This window comes from Condylura cristata, unplaced genomic scaffold (genome assembly GCF_000260355.1).
Source record: "Condylura cristata isolate star-nosed mole 26May11 unplaced genomic scaffold, ConCri1.0 scaffold00005, whole genome shotgun sequence".
Taxonomy (NCBI): domain Eukaryota; kingdom Metazoa; phylum Chordata; class Mammalia; order Eulipotyphla; family Talpidae; genus Condylura; species Condylura cristata.
In genome coordinates, this window is record NW_004567106.1 from 58,486,980 (window position 1) to 58,506,821 (window position 19,842).

Below are 19,842 nucleotides of genomic sequence, written 5' to 3' on the forward strand. Positions count from 1 at the left end.
GCCTGCTGGGCCATGCTTCCACAATAAATATTAAAACAGTCAGTCAGCCCCCACTAGCAATTTTTGCTCTGAGTAAAATATACCAGCATGATAATTGTTTCCTTCTCTTTTTAACAGTCTTAAATGCTGTTTGTTACCAAACTGGTATTTTTCTTTTCTTTTAAGGGGGCATAGTGGAGGGAAAGAAAAGAATAGGTTTCTCATCAAAACAGGGATTGTCTTATTGAAAGTACAATGAAGCGGTTAGGAGAAACACCTCTGAGCTGCAGAAAACCTCAGAGCTGGATGAGGAGCCTGGCTAATTTTCCTTTCAGAAGCTCTCCGACCAAGCAGGAGCCTTTCCCTCTTGCTGTCACATTTGGAAATAACTATTTTTAGCCACTGTTACCATTCCTTTATTTATGTTAATGCCAGTAATGTTCACACAACAATTGGAAGCTTCAGCTTTGGGAGAAGAGCTTTTGTTGTCATTACCGAGGTGGCATCATCACAGAAGGCAAGTTTTGTTAGAAGCAGGCTCTTGACAAATCAGATAGTGTTTTTGAAATCAGAGCAACTACTGACGTACATACATTGGTGACAATATGACTTAAAAATCACGATCATTAGCAATTTACCAACTTACCTCCACTTCTTAGGAGCTAGGTGAATGCTTCACAATTGGGAGAACTAGCAAGTTAGTACTTCCCTGTGTTAAGATTTTTGCTATCACAAATAAGGAGCCATCTCAATAGGTAACTGTGCCTGCTGTCTCATGGGTGGTAAAAATAATGTCTCCATTGTAAAAATGCACATTTTTATTTTTGGCAGATGACTTCACCTGTGTTTAACAGTAGTGTGTACTGTTACTTAGCTAACACTGAGGTATATCTTAAATATAGAATTTATACTGCTTAAAAAGCATATATTCTAGGATTGTCTTGCATCTTTTTTTTTAAGAAGGGCAATTTGGGACTTGATTTTCAAACTTTTCCACAGGAGTTGGCCGTGGCCTTACTCAGTGTCATGACACCTTGAAGTTAACTGCACTGATCTTGACTTTGACCAAGATAATTCCTTCAGGCTAGCTCTCTGTTCTGACCAAGGTCTTCGTTAGATTCTTAGGTCTTACAAGAGGGTGTGAACCCTTTTTTCAGTTTTGGGAACTAACAGTACAAGTTGATTCAGCTGAATGGACAACAGAATATTCCTACTTCAGCTTTGTGCCAGAGATGATAAACTTGACCTTTCGACTACCAGATTCTTAAAATTGTTGTGGGAGAGATAGCATTTTTATGTGATTTCCCATTGTATTTATCAACATAGCTATTCTTCTGAACACAAAGATTGTTCCCTTGGGTTAGTCCATTCTAGCTGCAGACCTAAGAAGCATTAAGAATTTCTTCATAGCTCGTTTTACTAAACTAGACTGTGAGTAAACTGCTAATCTGCAATCAGGAGAAATAACAGGAATTTACTGATATCACTGAGACCAACTTCCAGTAGATAACTAAGCCTCCCTAAAGAGAGAGATTTTTGTCGCTTTTATTTCTTGCCACCTCACCTCCTCAGCACTCAATACATGCTAAGAGTTTAATAATTTACTGATGATTTGTTTACTATGTTGAAAAATGTCTATAAAACATAACAGGGAATACTTAGTTTACTCATTATCTGGGACTGCTATTTCTCTTGAGCTATAGGTTTTCCTTTAATCAATATTTTTAAAAAATCTCATAGCTGATCATTTTTCTCTTGTTTTCCATAGAGAGCTAAGTGTCAGAGACCACCTCCAGAAAGTAGAGCCAATTAGTATGCTTTCTGCATGTTTTTTTTTCCCCACACATAACACTTTTATTTTCACTTAGGTTTGGTATTATACTTTCTCTTAAAACTTTCTAAATTTTTTTCAAATTGTTCTATGTGATACTTTTAAAAAGTTGAAGGATTAAAAATAAGAATAATAATACTCAGATTATATTCGCAATGAATTTAATTGAAACGTCTCCTGTCTATAATAGTTAATTATTCCAAAACATTCGTTAGCAAAGGGAATTTTTATTTTTTTATTTTGGGGGGGGGGTTTCAGTGAAATAATAAAAGTGTTCATACATTTTCAAATCTCCAATATGGGCAACAAAGATTAACTTTCTGACATCCTACTATATTGTGTGATTTCCTATTTGGAATGAGGACTTCAAAACACTAATTAGTGAATACAAGCAAGATCTTTTCTAATAGATTCTTCTCACCTATTAGTCTTTATTATGTTCATATTTACTTTGTAGTCATTTTAAAGCTATTTCTCTTATTAAACCTTTTTTGTGTGACTTTTATAAACAATTTCAGTTATTAACATAATATTTAATGAAGTGTGTAATTAAAATAAATGGTACTAGTATAACTCAGGGGCCAGATGCACAGGTATGTCAGAGTGAGCCTCAGTGACTCCATCATCACCAAGTTGGCTTCCCTGAGGTTGAAAATGTGCAGGTCTTTTAAAGGAAGTTTAGTTAGGAGTGCTTTTGTACTGCACTGCCTCTCTCAAAGACTTGTTCAAGCTGGTAGCTACGTTGTAGAATTAAGAAATAAGAAGCCACCCCATGTGAATTATGTCTGTCATCATGATAGTCTTATCCACCTATCTTTAGACTTCATAGCATCTCGGGGCTTTCCTATTACTCGAGACCTAGGCGGCTTCTCTGCTTTGAAGACTTTCCTCTCGTGGTCACGGCAGAGGTGGAGGCGATGGAGTCTCAGAGTTCTTTCTAAGCAGATTTTCATAGGTATTTTACATGCCAACGCCTGCCAATTGTCTGTATTCTCAAAAGGGTTCAGTCTGATCTTTTATTTTTTTCCTTTTAATGTATGGTGAGAGGGGGTCGAGTCACAACATCTCTGTGATGCCTCTCTCATAAGACACAGTCTTCAGCTCCCCATCTCTTGCCCTCTAGGGAATCAATGTAAATGAGGTTCATCACTCCTGTAATAGATTACAATTTTTTTCTTGATTAACTTCACTGTGGAGTTGGAAAGAGTTGTTATCTCTTAATCAAAACAGTTTAAATAAAAAATAAAAAGATCAAACTTTGAGCTGTTTCTCATTCTCTGGCTCCCGAGTTGGGAATTAGCTGATCCTTTTAGGCCTGGTTTGTGACATGAAGCTGTCAAGATGGCGCTTCCCGTTAATTACTTTTTATTGTATTTAAGACACTTAAATAACTCTTCTTGTGATTTAGCCTTCTATGTAATTAGCTTCAGTGATTAAAATCTCATTCTTTCGTTATTGCCAGAGCCTTTTTGAAGAGTGAGATTTTTCTGGGGTGACCTTTCCTTGTGCTGGACTTCCCAATTACTTTGAGCGCCAATTTGGCAAACCCATATAATCTATTAATTGGTTGCTCATGTCTTTCTGCACATCACATTTTTAAAGAGAGGTGTTAAAAGAAAATTTGTTCACATCTATATAAAAGGGCACCTACAAATTATAACTTACATTTGGGCCCGACACGTACTCATTCATAATTCTTACCACCTCACCCCCACCCCTGAAAAATGGCCACATATCTAACAGCTGCCATATCACTAAGCCCCAGTGCTTCCATCCACAAGGTGGAGACAGTAGATACTGCCCAGTGGAAAAATTGAAAGAATGGCCCAACATAGAACAATGGAGAACAGACACAGTTGGAAAAAGCCTGTTTTCTATACGAGGTTAGAATTTTTTGAGTGTTGATTTGTATGGTCTTGGTGCTTACTGAAACAGCGTTGTTCTACCGCTTCCTGGCTTTGTCTCCCTCTTTGTTCCCCCAGTAAGACACAAGTAGCCACCGCCATCTCCCCTTGATTCCTGTGTCAGTGTGAAGCTTGTGGCAAAGATACCTTCTTAGTTGAGCCTTCTTAGTTACCTCTTTGCTTCAGTGATTATAATCCACTAGACTCAGTCTTTATAAACTTCCTTTGGGATTCTTTATAGATAATTTCACTTTATTAGTTTTAAAGAAACCAGACTGTTGCACTTGCAGGGAATAAAGCTTTCTTTCTCTCTTTCTTTTTTTCCATTTTGGGCTCAATTTATGGGCCTACATCTTTCCCCAGCTGTTTTATTAGTGATGAGGTTAGGTCTTGTCCTTTTCCTATAATAGAATAATCCTTTTCTAATCCTAGTTTGATTTTTCTCAGCCATAGAAAGTATAAGTATCATACAATCCCCAGCTTTTCTGGCTTGATTTCTATAGCTTTGAGGCTTTTACCATCAGGCCAAACATACCATCTCTCAGCATTTTCAAAGCTTAAAAAATAGTAATATCTGACTGTAAAGCTAAACACAGCAAGAAAGTGGCCTCTTGAAACCCTGGCTTCTGGCATACTTTCCTGCCCAGACTGGACCACAGTGTCGGGAAGACACTCTTCAGCATGAGTGTGTAAAGACAGTATTGATGTCAGTGTGTCTGCCGGGAGGTAAGCTCTGGGTCATTGTCAGTCTTTTTCTTCACATATTTACTGCGTACCCTTCATTCAGTTTTGTGCATTTCCATCCCACCATTTTTCTGCTTTGAAAGAAAAAAATAGACACCAGAAAAAGGATTTTTCCCCTCCCTTAATTCAGAAATAAACACCTAGCTAACCTTCACCTTGAAAAAGTGCACCTTAGGTTGTTTTCTGGAAGTCATTGACTTCTTGATTTATATAATTGTGCTACTTCTGCTATGTTAAGTATTATAAGTATGCCTATTCACCATTCTAAAGACATTGGAACCATCTGTGGTGTATTTTGTTTAAAACACTTTGGAAAGAAATAGTTGAATAACTGAGCCTTTTTCCTGCTAAGTCGAGTACAGCAATCATTTTAAGAGACTTGTACCGTCAAACACTCTACGAAGGAATTTGGCAGTTTTAAAGGGTTTTGGGGTGAGAGTTGGATAAGCACCATTAGGTTTCAGGAAAACCTCTCACGTCCATGTTTTGTGGCAGTTTATCTCTGGAAAGCTTACGCTGCCAAGTCATCCTTTTTAAAACCTCTTGGTTCCAGGTTATTGTATGGCAGGTGAGCTAAGCTCTTCTTAATAGAATCCTTGGACCCTACCAGTTAGCAGAATCCTTTATTGACGGGTGTGTTCTTTCTCATTTCTTTGTTGCTTTTTCCCATATCAGCTGAGTAGTGTGTCAGGTAGTAGGTGATTAATATTTACCGAGCTGATAATTAGGAAGCTCCCCTCATTCTTTTGCAAGTATGCCTCGGAGTTGGGAGAAAGGGAGGAATAAGGAAGAGCTCATCATAACGGAAGAGTATTCTGGGATGTTCAGCAACTCAGCAAAGTATGTTAAAGGTATTCTAAGTTAGAGGTATTGTTTGAACAAGTGAAAATGCTGTCTGTTCTGATTTCTGTGGGTCCTCAGCAATGGATTGGGCACAGACAAGGCTTAGGTTGCTGTTTCTATAGTGGTCTGCTTAGAAACAATAGTTTTATGTATGTTTTTAACAGATATTTGCTGAGCACTTTCTATCTGCAGGCACCGGGACTAGAACAGTGTTCAAAGCAACACTCAGTTCCTCATGGGGAGGTTCCCTGGCAACAGCCCACTCTCCATTTTTTCTTGCTTCTTGCTGCTTGCTGAGACCTCTAGAGTCCTTGCCACTGGTCCTTGTTTATGTAGATTTTGCTTTAAGAAATACAAGTGGCTTGACTTCATTAAGATTCTTTTCTATTTAGGTTTTGCCTGATACTTTTACAGAGACTTTACCACTCAAAAGTAGGTTAAAATGTAAATGAAAAATAATCCCTCTGGTGTCTTTATTTTTAGATGAGTCAATAACTTACCTGTCAGTAGACTAAATGAAATGCTCCAGTGACTACCCACTGAAGCCTGTCTGTCCTTTTCCTCCTCAGGGCACTGTTCTTGGGTCATGCAGCACTGGAGGAGCTTGGTGACCTGGCAGTCACCGTGATCCCCTCCCAGCTCTGCCCTCTTAGAGTCCTCATGGGCCGCTTACTGGTTGACCCACAGAGGGGCACGTGCTCCCTTAGTGACAGTGTCTGCTTCCCACTTCTTCTGGATGGAAACGTATGACTTTATAACTTAACCGAGCACTTCTTAAATAATCAGTTTTAAACAGTGTGTTTGTTTTCTTATAAAAATTTTTAAAAATATTTGCACTAGTACTGCTTCCATTTTACTCCCAATTTTTATTTTATTTTTTATTAATAGTGAATTTCACAATGTTTAGTTAATTTATTTCTGGTCAACTTATAGAGTATTCATAAATTCCCACTCCAAAAGATTAGGCAATAAGGATGCTTATTCTTCTCTCCTTTAAATTTTTTCCCTGTTGAAATGTATAGCAATTATTTCACTTCTACTGTCACAGTAATTGTCGTTCATGCACTGCTGCCATTAATACCTCAGGTCACCCTTTTTGCGGTATTTCTTTTCATTTGAAGAATGTTGAATTTTCATGTGCACAATAGTTGAATTCATGGACGTCTGAAGACATCTCACTTTTGCCTATATTCTTGATTGATAATCTCATTATAAAATTTTACCTTCAAAATTCAATTTGCCTTGACCATGTTGAAGGCATTGCCATTAAATATTTCAGAAACATTGATTTATAATAAATTCCATTTCTATTTCCTTAAACTTCCATTTCCTTAAATATAACATTTCTTTCTGGTTCTGGAAACTTTCACATTTCGTGCTTATCTGTAGTTTTCTGAAAATTTTATAGACTCTTTCTTGGTATCATGACACCCAGCCCCCAGCATATTCAGTGGGCCCACTGATTCTGAGCTCATGCCCTCAACCCCAGGTCACTCTTCCACACCTCCCGTCACCCTCACCCACATTACTTACTTGATGATTTTCTCCCTTGCAACTGGCCTCTGCCTATAGAAATTATATTGTCTTTTTATAGGTCACATCTCTGTAACTTTTCTTGCATTTTCTAAAACCCTTCTTTACATTTTTGTTCTATATTCAGGGAAATGTCTTTCAGTTTTATCATCCAGCTTAAACAGCTATACATATTGACTCGTTTTTATTTATTCCCATTCTAGTCAGTCATCACATTCATTTACATATTCATTTATCAATAATTTATGGAATGCTTGGTATATACCAAGCACTGTGATTGGCATCAAGAGTACATATTGTAGTTCTAAAAGTGAAATGAGTCCTTCTGCCTCCGTGAAACTTACAGAGACTATTCTCTTAATCTTTACCCATTTTATTTTTTATTTCAAAACACACATTTGCTCCTCAGGTGTTCTATTTTAATAACTATCTCTTAAATTTTGAATACGATATTTTCTGATAGTTCTGAGAATATTATTTACAACTAAAAAGCACTCTTTCCTTTTTAAATTACCTGTTTTGCCCACAATTAAATGCTCACTTTATTTTGTTCCTTTTCTTTCCTGTGTTCTCACATGTTCTGTGTGACTTGCTTATGTGGGGCCAGTTGAAGTTGGCAAGATGTTCTTCAGTGCTCCGGGTGACTTCTTCCCCAGGACGGCCCTGTCATGCAAGGGCGTGAGTGGGCCACACATTCCAGCAGCAGCCTGCTTTCCTGGGACCCCGAGTGCGCCTCAGCCTGGAGCACAGAGGGAGCAGCATATTGTAGACCCCACTAGTTTTCTGAAAGCTCCAGGTGCTTTTTGGTGCTGGTCGTGAACTCTAGTCTGTTTCACTGGGGTGGCTTGTGAGAGCAGGCAGAGTGTCTGTGGCTCTGCTGTCTCTGAGCTAGGCTTCTAGTTATTTGCAGGCCACAACTTCCAGCCAAGGCCCTGCCCTGAGAAATTGCTCTAATGCGTTTCTTTTAACTAAATTCGCTCATATGACACTGGTGATATGGATTATTGGATTGGAATAAAGTATCCTTTATAAGAAGTATTCTAAAATACCTAAAGTCCTTAATGAGGAATACATTTTCTCATATTTTAAGGGACAGTATTAATAACTTGAAAGACTTAACATCTGAGCATGTAACGTTGAGAAATTGACAGCGATAACTTCCTTTGGTTGTGGCTGCTTTCATAATTTCAGGAACCTTTGTGCTCCTGCAAGTACATTTGGGAAAGCTGGGAGGACACTTACTCCGTATTAAGAGAGTGCATTAATGAAGAAGGGTACACGCTGGATCATATTTTATGTTTTGACTAGAATGGTTAAAACAAAGCTCTCTAGTACCTCATTTACCAGGAGGAGAAATATGAGCACCCCAAGGTTGAAGGCTACTCTGCCAAAAGAGATTTGACTGTGTTCCAATTTTTTGTTTCTGAGAGTGCTTCACCACAAAGTTCCATAGTGTAAGTGGATGTCCTATACCCATGTGTTTTGTTCAAGTCCTGCTTTTTTGTGTGGTTTCATGTAATGCGAACTGTTTAACAACACACGCTCATATGTAACAGAGTATGTCTGTACTCTATACTCAAAGGTCAGAGCTCTCTCCTCTTCCGTACTCTGTGGCCATCATAGGGATAGGGGAAAAGCTGCCTGGCTTACCCAGCGCTGAATGCTGTTCCTGATTTATTGCTTCAGTGATGTCCCCAAAGCCAACTCACTGGTGCTCTCTATTTGTTGACAAAGGCCCTTGAGGCACTCCCCATTCTCCACAATCTGATCCCATCTGATTTCTGTCTTTTAAGATTTGGGGAAACTTTTTAATATGCTGTTAACATACTTTCTTGTTTTCCAGGACCATTAGGGCTTTATTGTTTTCCACATCTGTCTTTTCTGTCACTTCAGTGGAATTTGTAAAGGATCTCCTGTGGACCTACGTCTAACTTAGCCTTCCATTCTGACCTCCCTTTAGCATTCTGTCTTTATTCTTTGGGTAGTGTAATTAATGTGATGAGGACATTTGATAGTTACCAATAAGAAAAAAATTCTTTTATATGCCATTTCTCGGTCCTTTTGTCTTTACAGTTCCTTTGTCCAGCACCTACAAAGTGGTAAGGGTAATCGGACTGGGATTTTTACAGATTTTTCTATCTCTCGGTAGTTAAGCACTTAACAGTGGTTTGCTCCAGATTCATATTGAGTGATCCCTTAAGAGTAATAAAAATTGAAGTCACATTTCCAAATATTTAGAAAATAGGGTAAATTATCCACTTCTTAATCATATTAAGATAATAGCTATTATTTTGGTGTATTCTTTTTGAGTGCTGGTTACATTTTTTTAAAAAGAGTTTAATGTAGGATTAAAAAAACTGAGATGAAGTTTAGGCAAATAGTTGTTTCTTAAGATTCTGTGGATATTCTTTTGGAGATCAGCAGCCTAGAGTAAAACCTCAGGTATATACTAGCGAATTACCAATCTTGGACCTTAGTTTTTGTTTTGTTTTTGTTTTTTCTTCTGTAAATTAGATATAGCAGTCTACACCTCACTGGGCTGTTATGAGGCTTAAATTTGCTAATGCATTTAAAATATCTAACATGATGACTAAGGCATAACAATCAGGTATTTAAGAGAGCCCTAAGCTTGAGTGATTGATAGATGGATATATTGATAGATAGCTGTGTATATGTGTGTAAATATGTAGGGGTGTGTGTGTGTGTGTGTGTGTGTGTGTGTGTGTGTGTGTGTGTGTGTGTGTGAATGAAAAGATTGAGAGGTCGTATATAGAAAAAGGTAAATATATATATATATATATGTAGTAGTTGCCCAAAGGTTAACGAAAAATCACAATTAAACGCTCCTTTGAATTACAGCTAGAATTTGTCTGTGAGTCCATTTTTATTGTACCATGGCAGGCACTTTTTTTTTTTTTTTTTTGGATTTCAGTTTTCTCACTTTTTCAATTGTTGCAATGGCTAAGTTATATTCAGTTTATCTAAATATTGAATGTTCACCTGATAATAATGATTGATAAATGCTTGCATGAAGGGGAAGCAATAGATGTTTAGCATTTATTCTTGAGACAATTTTTAGCACTTCAGTGAGTTTAAGCCTCATGTACCATTGAGTAGGCATGTACTATATTTCTTAATAAATGCAGTCTATTGAATAACTTCTTTCAAACCAAGCATTGCATAACTAGCATACCTGTGTACACTTGCTCTTGGTAATGGTATCCCTCTCTACTTCCTATCTGTTAATCTGAAGTAGTGAAAAACCACATACTAATATGTTTCTTCAAAAGGACTGTCCTGTACCCTAATATTAAAGTCTTACCATGTGTGGGGTTCTATGGGACTTTAGAATGGCCCTTTCTGCTGTGAGGAGCTTTGTGACTTTTTATGCCATCAGTGAACAATGTATTTATTACAAGTAAAATACTTACAGGGATTTGGTAAAAATTTGGACCTTGGAGTTTGGAGGGTTTAATAATAGCCTGAGTTTCAAAAGGGGACAGGAATCTCAGAGCTGCCTTCTGTGAGGTTTCCAGTATGGACTTGACATAGAACCTTTTCTGCTTTCTAATATACCTGCTTACATATTAAATGTGATTGAGCAAACAACTGCTTTCATGAGAGCTTCTGTTGTGTTAAGACTGCGGTATATAAATCATCACATATCGGTGTCTACCAGTAGAAGTACGTTGCAGTTCTTACCACCATCCCTTTTCCTTCCAAGATTAAAAAATCATATTGACTGCAAAATCACTTTATTTCTTTTAAAGTAAGAAATTGCTATGCAAAGCGTTTATTCTTGCTACCACTTTCTCAGAAACCTCTCTCAGATACTGATCCTTCGTATGTCACTTAGCATAGCCTGTGGTCATGAAAAAATCAGACTGTTGAGTGAGGGTTGACCACAGAGGATCCGTTATGGCTTACTTTATGTCAAAACCAGAAAGCAAAATAACCCTGTGCTCCCTAAAGGGGATGGGAGAATAAGAAATTTCAAAACCCTTGGCCTTTTTGCTGGCTTCATTTGATGCCTCTACAACTGCAGAGTCATTAAATGAAAAAATAAGTGTTTACTAATTTGTAGGGAAAGAAGTGTTGATCCCTGAAGATACTTTTGTTTTGACTTAGCATTATCTGTAGAGACCCATTACTAGACCTTTTGCCTGCAAAAACTATATATATTCTATAGACAACAGTGGGAATCTAAAGTGGCGCCCATGGCCTAAACAAGGGCCACACTGACTCCAGTTGCTGATGGGCTCTGAGGATCAAAGCCAGGGCCAGCTGGCTGGGTTGGGGCCACAAGCCATCGCAGGGCAGCTGGCCCCCTTTTCTTTCTGACACAACTTCTTGCACTTAACCCCTAGTAGCAAGTTATGCCAAAATAATTGTCTTCTTGTAAAAAGACATAGTTATTCTTGCAGTTCAAAGTGGTTTGGTATTTCTCAGTGCAGAATGACAACCTTTTAGAACTTGGAGTGTGTTGCGAACTCCCTCCTAAAATCAGAGCACTGTTTATGTATATTAGCGTTTGCAGAAACTGGATGATTTGAAACTTTCTCTCTGGGGCTACTCCATCCCCATTTTGGTCTTTGCTAGACCTCACTAATTTGGCTGGCTCTACTTTCTGTGTCAGAGCAGATCATTCCAGATGCCATTATGTAATTTTCTGTCTTGGGGTGTGTTTGTGTGGGCGGGTGGTTTTGTTTTGTTTTTAAGTGGTATTTAATGTCAGGCTAATAATAAACTGGATACGTAGGCCTGGTTTTGTCATAATGGCCATGAGTTTACTTATTTGTCCCTCATTCCCCTGAGAGGCGGAGAACTCCCCCTCCCCAAATGATTCCTACATTTTGGAGGACACTCTCCTCATCACAACTGCCTCTACATGGCATGGCAACTGGCAATTCTATTCTAAAGAGACAAAGAAGAGGAATCTTCGCTCTAGTTGTTTCCACAGCCTATTACTGGCTTCCTGTGACCTAAATAGAACCAATAGGGATGCATTTGCTGTTCCTGAAACAATTCCAGAATTTCATCTGTTACCTGCCCATAATTCTCAGGTTCTTGTTCTTTGAAGAATACCAGCTTCATCAACACATTTATGATTTTGGGGCCTTAAACTGTGTTACATCACTCTGGACTCCTTCCCTTCTTTGAACGGAAAATACTGTAGTTGAGTTATTTTGTCTGGGCAGTTTTTTTGTCTGGGCATATATTCTGCAAAGCTGTATGATAGAACCAGCTGACATGGGCACTTACAAAAAAAGAAGTGCTCAAATTTAAAGCCTAAATTCCGATGTGTTTGATGTAAAAATACTGGCCTTCAGCACTCAGGAGCTATGGTTTTCTTGGTCTGATGTGAGGCCTGGCAGTGGTGTTTGAATGATCATTGTGACGTGCAGCACTATTAGTAAGCACTGTTAAAGGAAAGCTAGAGGAAACAGGAGGTTCCCAAACCAACATATTCTTCTACTCTTAGATAAGTATAGCTAAAAGAAACACCTACAATATAGTTTAACTGAATAGAAGGAATAAATAAAGCTTACAAGAGTACATTTTCTTGGATGGCTTTCAGTCCCTAAGCGTTTCTTTTTACCTCCACTAATTTTTCCCATACCAACTCTACTTAGAAAAAGTACAGAGCTATGTGAGGACTGAGGCCATTGGATGCTTATTTCTGGCTTTCCCACCAGCTTCTAGCATGACCTTGGCAAGACATTCACCCTCTTCTCCTCAGGCCTTCATCTGGCCTTTTTTGAAAGTGAAAGTGGGATAAACAAGCCTTAAATTGTCTCTTCTTAGTCATCCAACATTCCTTTAAGCCTGTAAGGGCTGTAACTGATGGCTGTGTTTAGGGGTGAGAAAAGTGGGAGGCAGGGGACTACCCATTTCCCATTGACTTTAAAGCCTCAGCGTAGATCTTTTCTTTTGTAGTGTCTTTCCCCAGACTTGGGTCAGCTTGGAAGCCTCTGGATTTTGCACAGGTCCGCTTACAGTGCGTGTCTTCCATCACTGGAATCAGACTTTACCAAAATAATGAGCTCCGTAATTCCAGTCTGACTCCAACACGTTGTTGCTATTAGCTAGTGGCATGTTCTTCCTTTATGTGGGTACAAGGTGCGGCACTGCTGCAGAGAGCCTCTAGGAGTCCTTTGCCCATTCTCTCTAGCTGATTAGTCCCGCGGGCAATTAAAGTTTCCCCCTTACCAGGAATCTTGGGCAGCAAGGAGTTTTAATGTCTTTTGTTGGTGGTAGTATAGTTAACTTACAAAACTGTGTACGTAAAGGGGCAAAAATTGTAGTAAAATTTAGTTTTTAGTTTTTGGTTTTTACTCAATAAACACCAGTAGTAGGTTTTATTATAAAACTTAAGTTATTGGCTAAGTGGAAACCTTAGGCTCTGTGTTCTATTTTGGGTCCCAACTGATGTTTCTGAAATTATTAACATGTATTTTGATGACTGAAGCACAATTATTTGGCAGTCTTGTATCAAGCCTTCCAGGAGATTGGCTGTTTTATATTGATGCTCTGCTAGCTGCAACCCCATTTATGACCTGGCTGGTTTTTTTCATTCCATATATTTATGAAAAGGGCTTTTATGCTGCCAGTATTTACAGATAGGACAAACAACCCAGTTTCATACGGTATATATTTTAAAAAACACCCTTGCTAATGACATTTAAACATTTTACTACCAGGTATTATAGAATCTCTTAGGACTTGTTTTCAGGGTGAGCTATCAATCTTGTGCCCATGGTGGATTGTCAGAGAGGAACAAGAACTATTCCATTGGTCCTTTGAGTTGAAACTGTCTTCCTCACCTTGTCCTGTGTCCTGTGTTCTATGAGGTTTGCATCTTGAGAAAGTGGGGGCTGGGAATGTTAGCTGTAAAGATATTTTCTCAGCGGCTTGTCTCCGTGGTGGCTGTTTTTCCAACTCATGTACCATGCAGGGTAGAGCCTTAAGAAGTAATCAGAGGTCTTTGGGGGCTGTGTTTTTTACCGCCCAGAAACTCCAGAACTTCGGTAAAATGTCTTCCAAGTTCCAGGACATCCTTTTCCCTCTTATGCCTTTAGGAAGTTTATTCACCCCTGCATTGGGTGCCCTGTGATTTAACGTGACAATTTCCCACTCAGCACTCATACCATATATGTTCCCCACTCTCAGTTTCCCTGTAATAACTAAATTGCTGTGATCGCCACCCACTAGTTTAAAGAAAATATCCGGTAATACATTCCCAACTTGGAACTTGTTTCTTTGAAATCAGCCTTGTAATGCATTACAGACATCATGCTTGGCATTGGCTACAGAAGTGATTTAATGCTGGGTTTTTAATGACTTCTTCATTAATCCTGATATTCTGGGATGTAACACTCGCTGGCCTTTGACCACTGAAAATGATGAAAACTTTGATTTCATGCATACTGGATAACGCCAACTGTTGCCGAAGCCATGAATCTTGCCTCTGCCTGGCGTGCGTGTGTGATGGAGAGTGCTGTGGACAGTTGGTACTCTCCCAGACCAGGGCTGCTGCGAAAGAACTGAGCCTGAGGTCTTTTTGGCTCAGGGTGACCTCTTGCTGGGACTGCTGGATCCGAATTTCCTTTGCTGAACAGATAGATCTGTGAACTTAGAAGCAGCACACACATCTTCTCAGCCGGTTCCTAAAGGATGTTTGAGCCCAGGGCCCTTCAGATGTCTGTACTGTGGATAGTACAGACTGGACGGCTTTTCCTTACGAAGTCATGGAACGTTATAGTAGCAATAGCAAGACTTGTTGAAGAAAAACCCTCTTCCTTCCTTTGCTAAACAAGGTGGCTGAGTCCAGGAGTAGTGACACCTGCCACTGTGCTAGGGTTACTGATAATGAAAGTCCTAGCAAGAGCGGTCACCCACACAAAGAATGCATACCTGTGCCAGTCATTTGCGTTTTCCTCTGCAAGAAACTGCAGTTTCTCGAGATAGCTTACCCGGCACGGCAAGTCTGGTAGTCCAGCTGCTTCTCTCTGTCCCTCCTGCTGCTACGGAAAACAGTAATGACAGCCTTGGTTGCTTTCCTCACTCTTAATGGAAGCATTGTGATGTTCTGTGGAGGAGAGGGGTTGGCTTACTTACCACAGAGTCTTGTGGTCAGACTGTAAATACCTTGAATCAATGCCAGGCTCTTTTCTCCCCTCAAAAAATTTATTGCTCAGGAGAGAAGTCACCTTATACTTTGAATCTTATCACAAGCTCTCATGAATTACCAAATCCTTCAGTGGTTTATTTTGGACACCTCAATTAGCCTGATACAACCTCAAGGCAAGGCTATATGAAGGTCACATTGCAGAATCATTAAAAGGGAACTTTTTTATTTTTAAACAACACAAACATAGCAGTTATTCCTGTGAGTATGACCCTCTAACTGCAGTGCTGGGTCTCATAGGAAGTGACCTTTGGAAGCTCACCTTAAAGAGATGTTCTCAGGCAGGAGTGGTAAACCTTTTCTGTAAAGTACCAGATGGTCTGCATTACAACTACATAGCTCTGCCTTTGCAGTGCAAAGCAGCCAGTGGGTGTGGTGGCTATGTTCTAATAAAACTTTCATTGCAAAAGGAGGCAATGAGTTTGCAAACCTTCCACCCAAACTTAAGCATAGAGGTATGAGTGGTATCCTGTAGAGCAAATGTTAAAACCTCCGATCTGAATGTTTTTAAAATGAGGCCTTATGACTTAAGGAAAGAAACTCTGATGTCAGGTTCATACATAGTTTCCCAGAGAACTATGTCTAAAAGTTTTCAGATAGTTTTCAGAATTAATTGGCTGCACTTGCTAATGCTGAACACATGTACAGGGTTTAGGTTGAATAAATTTTTTTTTGAAATGTAATTGTTTAAACAATGGCACTTCTAATATTTAGTGATTTCCACTTACATCAAAGAGTTACATAGTCCAAGTGAGCAGGAAACTCCCCCCATTTCTAATTCTCCTTTAAATAAACCTGGCGTCCCCTGATAGGCTGGTGTGTTCGCTTGTAATATTTTCTCATGATTCCTGCCAGCAGCTCAGACGAGCTCAGGTCAGTTAGAAGGAAGTGAAATCCATCATTTCTGAAATCAGAATAACTGACCTGTTTCCATACTGGTCACTGGTGCTGGTCTGCGTGCTCGCCCAGTGCCTCAGCAGTGCCCTCGTGCCCTTGAGAATGTCCTTGTTTCCCTGTGTATCTGCGACTCATTTTTTTAATTTAATGCTTTGGGTCTTTCTGTCTAGATCACTTAAATCTGTAAAACAGCAGTCTTTCATGTTACAGTTTTTGTTTTTTAATTTTTTTTTTTAAGATTTATTGATTTGTGCATACAGAACTGGGGTACAGGCCAGAGGCTCAGGGGCGGCGAGAGGCTTCACCAGAGACAGAGTGGGGAGCAGAACAGGCAGATCGACGAGGTACACTGCTGAGGGGAGCAGCGGGCGGGTCAGGAGAGGTCTGCCACTCCATGTGGTCTCCTCCGGGGCAGGCGGGAATCGAACTCATGCGGAAGTGGCTTTAGCTTCTCAATGCTGTGCTTTAACCTGCTGCGCCACCAGGGAGGGCCACATGTTACAGTTTTTTTATTTTGCTACCTATTGAATTTTCTGGTTTCTTTTTTGCCTTTCACTTTTTGTCTTTCAGCAGCTCAACAATGACAATCTTTTCTTTGTCTTACCCTGTCGAAATTTGCTGCCTGATCTAGTTTTAAGAAGGTGCTGTCCTGCACAATAGTTTTGTTGTTCTAGAGACAGTTTTTCTTTCCAGTGTGTCCCTTTCAAATGCATCTGGAATAACAGCTGCATTCGCACTCCAGAATAAAAAGGGACAGGCAGGATTCTCATGGCAAAGCACCTGGGCAAGACTGGAGCTAAATTCTGGACCAGCCCCACCACCAGCAGGGTGGGAGGGCCAGTTATTATGGGGGAGGCCGGGGGGCACATGAATGAGGATGTGCCTGAGCTGGTGTGTGCACAGCAACAGCATTTGTATCTGTTATGTGTAAGGGATTCGATAATCTGTCATTATGCTAATTCTGGGGAGCAGATGGTAGAGAGTTGTGTGCCTCTCACCAGCAGTATTCACTATGGGGGAAATTAGCTTGCACCCAGATCAGCAGTCAGGCAGGAATTCCATTGAGAGACAGACACTACTGGTGATTACATCAGTGCGTCCCTCTGAAGACATCTGGTCATGTGCGGTGTTTCTCGAATTCCTCACTTTTCTTTTACTTTTTCTTGGCCGTGGCCATTTCTAAGGTACCATACCGCTTTGCTCCCTCTATAAAGAATTTAAACTGCTTTCTCACCAAGTGGTTAATTTAGGACAACCAGGTTTGGAAGTAGGTTAGATAATATGACTGAAAACATGACTGTGTCATGCATTTCTTCTTCAGACAAGGTATCATACAGATATCAAAAATCCTGCCAATAATCAGTCTTTAGAAATGAACTTGAGAGATAAAATGAGAGGTAGGAAGCAGATGTTTTTCTGATATGTCTTATCTTTTATATAATATTGGAATGGGGGGGTGAAGAAGTAGGAATGATTCAATTAAATCCTTGGTCGTCATGTTCTTTAACGGTTAAACTTCAAATTTTTTCTTTTCTTCTATAAACAATTCCCCTTCAATATTTTCATTCATCGTTTTACCTATCTTCAGAAGAATGCTAATTATTATCTACTTTTAATTTATCATTTTATCCATGCTCTCAGCTTAACACTGCTTTTCATTTCCATTTTTATGGTCTGCTCTCATGTCAAAGCCAGCGACTCTCACACTAATGCTGATTTTAAAACTATGACTTTCAAACTCAAGTGAGCCTCTGAATTGTCACCTGTATAGTTTATTAAAAATCACCCCAGGAAATGAAGGGACGAGCCCAATTTTAGTAGTACTTATCCTCTCTTCTTAATTAGCTCTATTCCCTTCATGTCAGCCTGAGACATACTGAGTTTAGGGAGACACCGAAAATCTAGACTAGGGCCTATTTCACCAATTGCTCAGGTTGATTGTACAGCTCTCAGGACTGATCACTGCCCAAACTGCGTACCATATAGATGTGCCATATGATCAGTCAGGTTTAATGGGCTGTTGAGTTGGATTATATGCTTTCATTCGAACAACAGTGTAACCATTTTGAATTAGTGGGACTAGACCATCACAGCTTTGGTTCTTATCAGAAGCTGAAATTATTAAGGATATTTGAGCTGCCGGGGGGGACTTGGGTTCTTGGAAGAAAACAGTTTAGTTGAGAAGCTGGTATTCCAGGTGTTTATTTGTTAAAGAATTCCTTTATCCATTCTTTTCTGTTACTCTCACTCTGCTCTCTGCACTCAACAGTGCAGATCTGAATTAACACAGTTAACATTCCAGATGTGTTTGTTCTAACTGCAGGTTTTCCGCCCCCATTTCTTCCTCCATAATGCTGCTGGATTAATTTTCCATAAATGTTGTTTTCATGCTGTTTTCTCAGTACAATAGCTATTTAAATTTTCACAACCATTTTCACTGTAGCCCCCTACTCCATTTTCTTTCTTTCCTCTCTCTGAGCAGACAATCTCATCTTTATGGGAGGAAAACTTACTTACCAGGAAAATGACTTCAACTTCTTATGTTCTCAGCCCCAAACATGTCTTCTTGCTTGCGTTGTTATCTCGTGCCTCCCCATTTCTGTGGGAGATTTCATCCTCTTTCTTCCCTTGAGTTTTCTCGCATGTTGTGAATTTTGATTCTTTTGTTCTTGCTGGGATTTTGTGGCATCAGTTATCCCCTTTTACGTGATTTTGAAAATTATCCCTCATGTCCTCTCATTATAGCTACTTTTCTCCTTGGTTTCTCTACATAGCCAAGTTAATTAAATGAGCTAACAGAAATTTTAATTCTGTTCCATTTGTTCTTTGTTCCATTACTTTCCACATTATTGAACCTGAACCTACACAGAACACCACTGCTTCGCTCACGGACATTTCTCAGTCCATTCTTTTACTTGATCTCTCTGCAGTATTGAAAATTAATCATTAATCGTTTTCTTTTTTCCTTTCTTTTTCTTTCTTTTTTTTTTTTTTGCTATTTTTCTTTCTTTTCTTCCTTCTAGTACATCTTATTTGACCAGACATTCTTCTACAATTCAGAGTACTTCCCCATGTGCTTTGAGCATTCCTTAAGTATCTGTCCTTGCCTTTCTTATGTCTACTCAGTTTCCTTGGATGACGATGTCTTTCAGCGCCCCCCCCCCCTTTTTTTTTTCAATTTTCATGTCAATGATGCCAATTCACAAGTCTGTTTCTTTAGCCCAATGTTTCCTACCATGCGGGCCACCAAAAAATCAACTCCAACTGATACCACCACTTTGATGGAGAAACCACTATGGCTAAATATGAGCTTCCCTTTAACGTTATTCCTTTTCTCAAATGATAGTATCTTGATTGTTAGAACTACCATTTACTTGTTCTTTTATTCCACAAACCTCTCTAGAGGCTCACTCTGTACCTGGCCACGTACTAAGCTATCTCGGGTTTGCCGTGTCTCACATTGGCTGCTTTGTATTGTCAGTCTAACTCCACCTTCCCTATTTCTAGTCTTGCTTACTTCTCACCTGTTTTCCACACTGCTAGCACCATTTGCTTTCTAAAACACAAATCTGATTGGTATTCTCCACCTTTAAGAGCTTCGTTAATCATCCCACAGCCTTAAGAAATAATACAAACCCTTGATCTGGCCTTCCCTACCCCTCATGTTTATATTTAACATTCCCTGGCTTCTCGTCCATCATTTCTATTTTTTTTAAAAAAAAAAAGCTTAAAACTCTCTATTCTTAAAATCACTCTGTCTTCTCTGCCTGAGACATGCATTTTCTTAGCAAGTTTCCTGCTTGTCCTTCAGCACCTGATATCTTGACATCTTAGGGGAGCTCTACCTTAAATTCTGCACCACGCCAGAATCCTAATTGAGTACCTCTATAAATGTTTCTTGAAAAAAATAATTATTCACAGTG

The 19,842-nt window shown here is 39.4% G+C and overlaps 1 protein-coding gene across 1 annotated transcript in view; it reads left to right on the top strand.

The window, feature by feature from the left end:
- The window catches only part of SND1 (staphylococcal nuclease and tudor domain containing 1), a 381,281-nt gene that overhangs the window by 170,746 nt on the left and 190,693 nt on the right, over positions 1 to 19,842 (top strand). The window lies entirely within an intron of this gene.